Here is a 9,960-nt window from a genome sequence, read left to right as displayed (position 1 = left end):
AGAAGTGAGAGGGCAAAATAGAAATGGAGAGAATCTATTGATCCCCCCCAATAAAAGATACCAAAAAACCCAACCCCTAGGAATATTATAGCCAAGTTCCAGAACTCCCAAATCAAAGAGAAAATATTACAAGCAGCCAGAAGGACACAATTCAAATATCCTAGAGCTGCAGTCAGGATCATACAGGACTTAGCAGCAACTACATTGGAAGCTCATAGGGATTGGAATTTAATATACCAGAATGCAAAAGAGCTTAGAATGCAACCAAGAATCAACTACCCAGCAAGGCTGAATGTCCCTTTCCAGGGAAAAAGATGGACTTTCAATGAACCAGGGGAATTTGAAATGTTCCTGTTGGAATGGTCAGAGCTGAACAGAATGCTTGTTCTTCAGATACAGGACTCGGGTGAAGCATAGAGATTGGAGGAGAAGGGGAAAATAGGAGGGACTTAATGATGATGAACTACATGTATTCCTGCATAGAAAAATGACACTGATAATACTCATATAAACATTCTCAGTTAATAGAGCAGGTAGAAAGAGCTTTTATGTTTGAAGCACAGGAGAAAGCTGAATTTGAAGATAAAATATGGTATAAAAATGGAGTCAATAGAATAAAGGGAAATGTCATGGGAGAGAGATAAAGGAGGGGGGAGTAGGCCAACATACTTCATATAATAAGATTTTTCTTTATTACAATGAGCTATTGCAAAGATATGGAAGGGGTGAAGGCAAGGGGGAATGAGGTAATCTTTGTTCTCATCAGAGGTGGCTAGGAGAGGAATCAGCATATATACTCAATGGGGTATTGGCTTCTGGAGTAAGAAGGAGGGAGGACAGGGGGAAGGGGAGGATGTGAGTGAAGGAGGAGTGGATGGACCATGGGGGGAGAGTGGTCAGATATAACACATTTTCTTTTTTACTACTTTACAAGGGGCTGGGAGTGGATGGCCTGTCTGGGACCATAGGGTCAGGTGGATGCTGGGCCTAAGGGGTAGTATGGGGGCTTGGGGCCTTGTGGCCCCAGGGGAAGGGATCTGTCTGCTGCCACTCAGCTACCCTACATCAGAGTCAGAGTGAAAGGAGAGAGAAAATATAAAACACGGTAGTGGAGAAATACAAAAGGAGGGAGTTGCGAATAGCAATGGCAACGGTGGAAAAATATGGAAGTAACTTTTGTGATGGACTTATCATAAAGAATGACATCCACCCATGACAGAGTTGTTGGTGTTGGAAGAAAGACTCAAGTACATTTTTTTGTTATTATTATTTGTGGGAGGGTGCAGGGCAAGTGGGGCTGGATAGCCTGCTTGGGGCCACATAGCAGGGTGATCTTTGGGTGTCTGGGGCCGGATTTGGACACAGGTGCTCCTGGCTCAAGGGCCAATGCTCTGTCTGCCACCCAGACACCCCTACTATTATTACTATTTTATTTTATTTTGGCTCTTTTTTTCTTTCTTTTTTTTTGTTTTTTGCAGGGCAGTGGGGATCGGGTGGCTTGCATGTCACACAGCTGGGTGATTGTTGGGTTTACGAGGGGGTACTCGTGGCTCCAGGGCTGGTGCTTTGTCCATTGTGCCACCTGGCCATACCTACAATTATTATTATTATTATTTTTATTTTAATTTTTTTCTCTCCCCTTTACTTTTTTCACCCAAGCAAGTCTATCTATATTCATGGGGGAGGAGGGGCATTTTGTTTACTTGTAAACAAGAATATTTTATTAATGTAAAAAAACATTTGTAGAAAATGAGAATAAAAAATAAATTAAAAAAGAAATAAAAATAAATAAAAAAAGAAAAAGAAAAACATGGGGATGTTTAATTATTATCAATAAGACAATTGGAAGTATAGGGTGGGGTAGGGAGATGATGGCTTTTTTGAAGTGTTGTAGCATGGAGGAGAGATTCAGTTTCTAAGGATTTTTTTCCAGAGGGCAGACCTAGGCATTGAACTAGTAGAAAAGGTTGTTTGGAGGAAGTTTGAAGAATATTTCCTGTACAGATAGAGCACTTTGAGAAAATTAAAAATGGCAGCATGGCCTACCACTCACTGGATTTGAAAGCTTAACTGTGACATTTATAATCTGTTGGGAAGTTACTTAATTTTTCCAACTTCACTTTCCAGCTTAGTAAATAAGGGGATATGTTTTGATGATATCTAAGGTCTCTTTCAATTCTAAATCCTATTATTCTGTGGAGTGAACAGTGACTCTTAATGATTGAATACAGACGCAGGCGATTTGAAATAATGAGTTTGTACACCATGTGACATTTATGGGCATTGCAGTAATGCAAGGAGCTTTAACACCTCTTATAGCTTCAGAAAGATGGTTGTGCTCCATTATCATTCTCTAAACAAAATATCTGAAGAATTTAGGAGGTGCTGCTAAAGTCAAGTCACTAGCCAATTGGGCTCATTAGAGCTATCTGGCACATATATGGAAGTCTTCTTAAAAATCTACAATATCCCCATGCACCAGGAATGGGTACTCAGTCTAAAGATGCTCTAAATTAGCTTCAAACTGTAGAGGCAGGGCTGGGTTGAGATAAGCTAAGAACCAAAAATGAAATGAAATACTATTAAAATATTATATATGCATATATATAGAAATACATATCTGTATATATATATATATAAATATGTAGATATAGATGTAGATATGCATAAATGCATATAGAAATTTAACTTGTTTAATTATTTAAAATATGTTTTAAAGTTAACTTAAATTCTCTCTTCCACTCTCTTTCTTTCTTTTTTATCATTCTTGCCCTTTAATTGGGATTTCCTGTACTTAAAAAAATATAAAAAAACCCACTCTATTGCTCACGCATATAGACATCCATAGATTAGTAAGTTTACTTAGTTAACATTTTATTGGGATTGTTAGATTTTCTTTTTTCATTTACGCATTTTGACCAACTAACTCCATTCAACTGTGCCACACCACAAAAAACTTCTGAAACTACACACCATGAACAGAGAAAAAGGGAAAGAGTTGTGGTTTTGTCTGCATGTGTTTGTGCACGTGTGTGTATGTGTGTGCACACGTATATGTATGAAATCAGAGGTAGCACAAAAGAGAAAAAAAAGCCATCCTTTTTCTCTCTTCTTTATCCCATCAACCTATAGGTTATTCAAAAGGTGCCAATTCTTACTCACTGTTCTGGTGTTTTTTATGTATTGGTTCCTGATGGTCTCATTTTCTAGTCATGGCTTACCTTGACATGCCTGTTTGAAACCTTAGTTTTTCAGTGCAGATTAAACCATGACCATTTCCACCAGCAACACATAAGTATAACTCCCAAGTCTACTGCTAAACCCCATGTGATAGACCTTTATTTAAATGACTTCATCTTTTTCCTATATCCCTGAAATGTAGGTTAGGATGGGAATCAATAGCAAAATAAAAGGTTGAAATGTAATCTTGAGATTTCTACATCTGGACATTAATCTCATCATTTACTTTTGTCTTTCCAGGCTTTTTCTTTTGAGGATTTAGTGGGCTAGACTACAAGGTTTTCCCTTCCCAAGAAACTAAATGCTTTATTGAGAAATCTGAAAAGAGCAAGAACAACAATAAATGAAATTGTTATAGTGCTTCAAGTTTGTAATACACTTTACACACATTATCTCACTTGAATATGATTAATATAAAACTTTGTAAAGATTAGTTCCTGAAGCTGCGGAGTTTGAACAAAATGCAAGGACTATTCCCTTTAATTTAGAAAAAAACAGATAGCTTATTGTCTGATTTTGTTACCTCTTAGACTTCTCTTTAAGGATATGATTTCTCTCTCATCACACCCAATTTGGATGAAGGTACAACATGGAAACAAAGGAAAGACTGACAGAGTGCTCTCTGTGGGGGGGGAGGGGGGAGGGAAGCAAGATGGGGGAAAATGTAAAACTCAAATAATATCTTTAATAAAAATAAATTTAAATTAAAAAAAAGATTAGTTCCTGAGGCCAATACTCTGGGTTAGGTTAGATTTTTGCAAACCATCATTGCTAATGGCGTGACTTGCCTTAAAGTACTCAATCAGACCAATGACTTTAAGTGTTAATAAAGAAAAGACTTTCTTTATGAAAGATCTTTCATCATATTCCAGAATCTTGTTTCCAAAATGGAGTTGCTGTTATAAAGCAAAAATGACTAAGAAAGTTTCTTCAGGCAATATAGAGAAAAGACATTTGAAGTTCAAGAAAACACTAGATTTATATTTTCATTATCTTTTAATTCCTTACTTATATCAAAGCTCATTCTTGGAATCTGCAAAGAAGCATCATCTTGAGATAGACTGCCTCTGTTTTAGATAAGAGTTTTATATGACTTTATCTAGCACTCTATATTTTCAAATTGATGTTCAAATAGAATCCAGCTAAGATGTCTGAAAGTAAATTCTGTATAGTATCTTTCACTTGGCATTTTAACTTTGTTTTATTATTCACATTTGCATATATATATATATATATATATATATATATATATATATATGTATGTATATTTGGTTTCTTTAACCAAATTGCAGGCTACCTGAAGGAAAAAGTCAAAGTCAATGTACTATACCTCTTTCTTTCCAGCTACAATTCAGGATACCCTGCAAAAGAAATTTTGGTGCTGATACTGATGTATACTGCTTTAATTATTTTGTAGTAATTAAAAATACAGTAACATTTATATAACTCTTTATAGCATCTATGTGAGCTTTTGGAGAAGAAAAAACTGACCCCATATAGATTAAATGACTCATTTAAGTTAATGGAGTTAATAAATGATGAAAGTAGAATTCAAACCCACATGCAGGTTTCTTTTTATTATATCATATTGAGTTCCAGTGCTTTAAAACTATAGATTGGGAACTAAAAGCACTGTAAAGATCACTGCATCTAAGTATTCCTTTCTACAGTTGAGGAAACTAGAGCCCAGTGACTTTATCCATGGTCACAGAGATAGTAAATTACATACAGTATTTGAACTCAGGTTATCTAGTTCCAGAAGTGTTTTTCTAATTATGTTACATGATCTCTCTTAAAGACTCTGAATTCTTAGGTAAGAAGAAAAATGCCCCTGTCTAGAGGATTTTCTGACTATACTTGTGAGTTACAATGAAATGAGTTCTGAGTAGTCAGAGAACTGAGGAAATAGTTCTTTTACATATCAACTTTATGATTCAGCAAATCATTTAATCTCTTTGGTACTCTTTCCTCAGCAATGAAAATGAGGTAACTGTGCTAAAAGACCTCAGAGGTCCTTTCAGACTCTAAATTTATGATCTTAAAAAGTCATTTTTCCTCTTTGGACATCTGTAAAATGAGGAATAGTACAACAATGTAGAACAATCAGAGTCTTGGGTCTAGAGTCAGGAAAAAAAAAACGCTGAAAATTGACCTCAGACATATATACTAGCTGTGTGACACTGGACGGGTCATCTAACCCTGTTTGCCTCAGTTTCCTCATCTGCAAAATGAGCTGGGAAAGGAATTGAAAAACCACCTAGTATTTTTGTCAAGAAAAATCTCAACATGGGGGCAGCTAGGTGGTGGAGAAGATAGAGGGCTATCCCTGGAGTTAGGAGGACCTGAATTCAAATGGGACCTCAGACACTTAATAATTACATAGCTGTTCGACCTTGGGAAAGCCACTAAACCCCTTTGCCTTGCAACAAAGGAAAAAAACAAAACAAAGAAAATTTCAAATGGGTTCACAGTGATTAGGACTTGACTGAACAAAATGAGGAACATTTTGGGTGGTTTGTAGAGAAAGTCACTTTCAGATGGAAAGTTCTTTGAAATTCTATGATAGGATTTAATTTTTCTTATACCTTACTTGTCTAGTTCTATAGACAGATCATTTTAATGACTGGAAAATTATCATCCAAAAGCTTAGTAATGTCTCCCTTTGATTTTTTGAAATTAATGTGCAGATAACCACACTGCATGAGTGACCAAGTTTGAATGGAATGGAACTCTCAAATCCTAAGACTGCCTTCTATGTGTGGCTTGGGATATTAGTCTAGCTACTTTATATTAACTCATTGTCTATCAAATTTTCTTTCATCATAAAGAAACTTTTACCCTGTTTCTAAGACAGGATGTGTAACATTAGACAACAGTTATTTTGAAAGAAGAATGAGGTCTTAGTTGACTGAAAATTCAATAGAAATTATTCTTCCCTGATTACAAGAGGAAGGGAAACATAACTGTTAATATAACAATGATTTAATGACATGCATAACATTTATTGTGCTGCATGACAATTGGACTTAAATGATAAGTAGTTCATACAAACAACTAATTTTAATTATGTTTACACAGTCAACAATTTTTAGTTTCTTTCCCTCATTTCAATTCAGTAAGCATCTATTATTCAAAAGGTAGCATGTTAGGCTAAAGATGAAGAGACAAAAGAAAATGAAACAATGTAACTTCGAAGGTCCATTTTTCTTGAGGGAAAACAATCACTTAGTTCAAAGAATATACATTTGAACCTTTTAGATGGACAGAGGTCTTATTACTGGGAAATAAGAGTAAACATACCCTAGGTCTGTGACCCAAAATCAGCCTTGAGGAAGAGAGGGATTTTATGAAATGAGAAGGAAATATTTTCCAGACATAGATCTTAGATATACAAAAGTATGCAGGTGCAAGATGGAATGCCAAGACTGAAAAATAGCAAACAAGCTGTAACTGTTGAAGTATAAGAAAAGCTGAGCTCTAAAGAGTTGATGTTTTTGAATTGTGGTATTGAGAAGACTTTTGAGAATTCCATGAACAGTAAGGAGATAAAACCAGTCCACACTTAAAGTAATTAATTCAGACTCTTCATAGCAAGATCAAATATTGAAGTTAATGCTAACATAATTTGACCACATAAAGAAAAGACAAAATTCATTGGAAGAGTTCCTACTTTTGGATAAGATTGAAAATAAAAGGAAAAAGGAATGGCAGAAAATGAAATAGATAAACTCATAGAAACAACTAAAACATGAAACTGAAAATACTTTGAGAGATAAAGGATACAAGGGTCTTGCATGCTGTGATTCATTCCAAAGAAGAGTCAGACGTTACTGAACATAGCAACAACAAAAAGCAGGACAATGTGGTAAGACTATAGAGCAAAAACAAAAAAGTAGTGTGAAATGTCTGGAAGGGTAAGGGGCAATGATATTGGGAAGATATTTATTGCCAAGATGAGGAGTTTGTATTTTGTCTTATAGCAATAAGGAGTACCTGAAGATTCTTAAGTGGTGAGCTGACCTGGTCAAATCTGTTCATTAGGAAAATTACTTTGGAGTTTTGCTGTGAGAGATGGAGGGAAATAAATTTAAGAGATAAGGAGATTAATTAAAAAAGTATTAGGTTTGAACAGAAGTAGTTCTTAAAGGGAGACAAAAGTAAGAATGCAAATAATTTTCCAATATTGGTAGAAATCCTACAGGCTTTCTTCAATCAGATTTTTATTTGAATTCCCACATGGAAATTCTTTGTTCTCAGCCTTCATTAATCAAGATTGAAATTGATAATCCTCTCATTTCTTTCCTTTTGGGGAACTTGGATGAGATGTTCCTTGACTCCTTTTCTTTGGCAACAATGAAGTTAAGTGACTTGCCTAGGGTCACACAGCGTGGTAATCATTAATTGTCTGAGGTCACATTTGAACTCAGGTTTTCCTAACTCCAGAATCAATGCTCTGTCCACTGCACCATCTAGCTATCCCTATTCCTTGATTCTTAATAATTAAAAGGGATTTATTGTTGCCTCTAACATAACTGTCATTACCTTGGATAGTCCCATTAATCTTATTTCTCATGTTAATTTCCTGACTGTCTCAATCCCTTCCCTCTCAATTTTCCTCTAATGCCATTTTTATCAATTCTGTATCTGCAGCGTCTTTCATATTCACTTTTTTCCTTTAATACCACTGTCACTACCATGATTTCAGACATTCATTAACATCTTTCTATTGTAACAGTCTTAAGGATATCCCTGCCTCTTTTCTATCTGAAAAACTAGAATTCACAATCATACCATACATAGAACATAAGAAGGAAATGGTGATAATTAGCTTTAAGAATAGAAGACTTAGAACAGACATCAATGCTACCTTTAAATATTTGAAGATTCATGATATGAAGGATGAAATTGTCTCTTCTGTATAGTTGTATAAGGCAAGGTTGAAAGGTATGGAAAAGCAGGTAAAAGAGTTCAGAAATGTAATACATTGAATTATTAGACAGTGAATTTCTGATCTCTAGAAGTGTCTGGACAAGTTAGTTGGCCAACAAACGTATAGTAATTGTCGATTATAAGCCAGACACTCTCTTAAACACTGTGAATCCAAAGAAAGGAAAATATTAATCCTTAATCTCAAGGAAATGACAATGCAATCTGGAAAACAGTATGCAACAACCATGTGCAGATAAAAATAGGAAATAAATCTGTCAAGAAAAAGCTGCATTTGACTTCCTTTTATTTTCTTTTATTTTTCTTTATATTTTGTCCATTTATATGAAAAGATGTTTTTAATATTCATTATTTGAAAGATTTTGATTTCTCCATTTTTCTCTGCCCTTTGTCTCCCTCTCTCTATTGTGTATAACTATGTGAAAAATATTTCCATATTAGTCCTGTTGTGAAAGAAGAAATATAGAACCATGGAAATCTCATGGGAGAGAAAATTATATAAAAATAAAACAAATTTTAAAAATTGAAAATTGTGTGCTTTGGTCTGCATTCAGACTCTATAATTCTTTCTCTGGATGCAGATGGTATTTTCCATCTCAGAACTTTAGAATAGTCTTTGCATTGAAATGCTGAGGAAAAGCTAAGTCTATCATATTGTTGTTAATATGTTTTGGTATGTTGTCTCATTATTGTCATTGTTTTGGATGAGATTATTGATTTTTTTCCTATGATTTTTTGTTTGGTCCACTAATTTTTTAAAATTAAATTTTTGTTTCCAATTAATTTTAGTTTGCCTATCCTTGGGCTATTATTATATGTAATTTTAATTGTGTCATGATTTGAAAAGGGTACATTTAACATTTCTAACTTTCTGTATTTGATAGTGAGGTTTATTTTTTTGTACTAATAGATGGTCAATTTTTGCATGTCTTCCATGTGCCACTGAGCAAAAAAGTATATTCCTTTTTGTTCACATTCAATTTTCTCAAGAAGTCTATCATATCTAACTTTTCTAAAATTTGATTCACTTCCTTTATTTCCTTCTTATTTATTTTGTGGTTTAGATTTATCTAATTCTGAGAGAGGGAGGTTGAGGTTTCCCACTAATATAATTTTCCTGTCCATGTTTTGTTGTAACTCATTTAGATCCTCCTCTAAGAATTTTAGATTCTATACTACTTGGTATATATATATATATATATATATATATATATATATATATATATGTATATGTATATATATATATATATACATATACATATATATATATATATATATATATATATATATATATATATATATATATATATATATATATAGTATTGATATAATTTCATTGTCTAAGCTACCTTTTAGGAGGTTTTCCTCCTTATCCCTTCTAATGAGTTCTAGTTTTGCTTTTACTTTGTCTGAGATAAGGATTGCAGCTCCTACTTTTTATTTAAGCCAAAGTTTAGCATATTCTGATTCATATTCTTCTTTTACATTTATCCTGTGTACACATCTCTGCTTCAAATGCATTTCTTATAAACAACATATTTCAGGATTCTTTTTTTAGGCATTCTGCTATTGACTTCAATTTGATGGAAGAGTTAACTCCATTCACAGGAATGATTACTATTTATATATGTATTATATGTATGTTACATTCCATCCAATCTTATCCTTATTTGTACTTTTCTTTCTCCTTTTGTCCTATCCCTCTTCACCAGGGTTTTGCTTCTCCTTCAATCTGCACTGCCTTCTATCAGCTTTTCCTTCTCTTTTCACTTC

Source organism: Macrotis lagotis, chromosome 3 (assembly GCF_037893015.1).
Source record: "Macrotis lagotis isolate mMagLag1 chromosome 3, bilby.v1.9.chrom.fasta, whole genome shotgun sequence".
NCBI classification, from domain to species: Eukaryota; Metazoa; Chordata; class Mammalia; order Peramelemorphia; family Peramelidae; genus Macrotis; species Macrotis lagotis.
The sequence above is the reverse complement of the archived record's forward strand: the minus strand, read 5'-3'. Positions refer to the sequence as shown.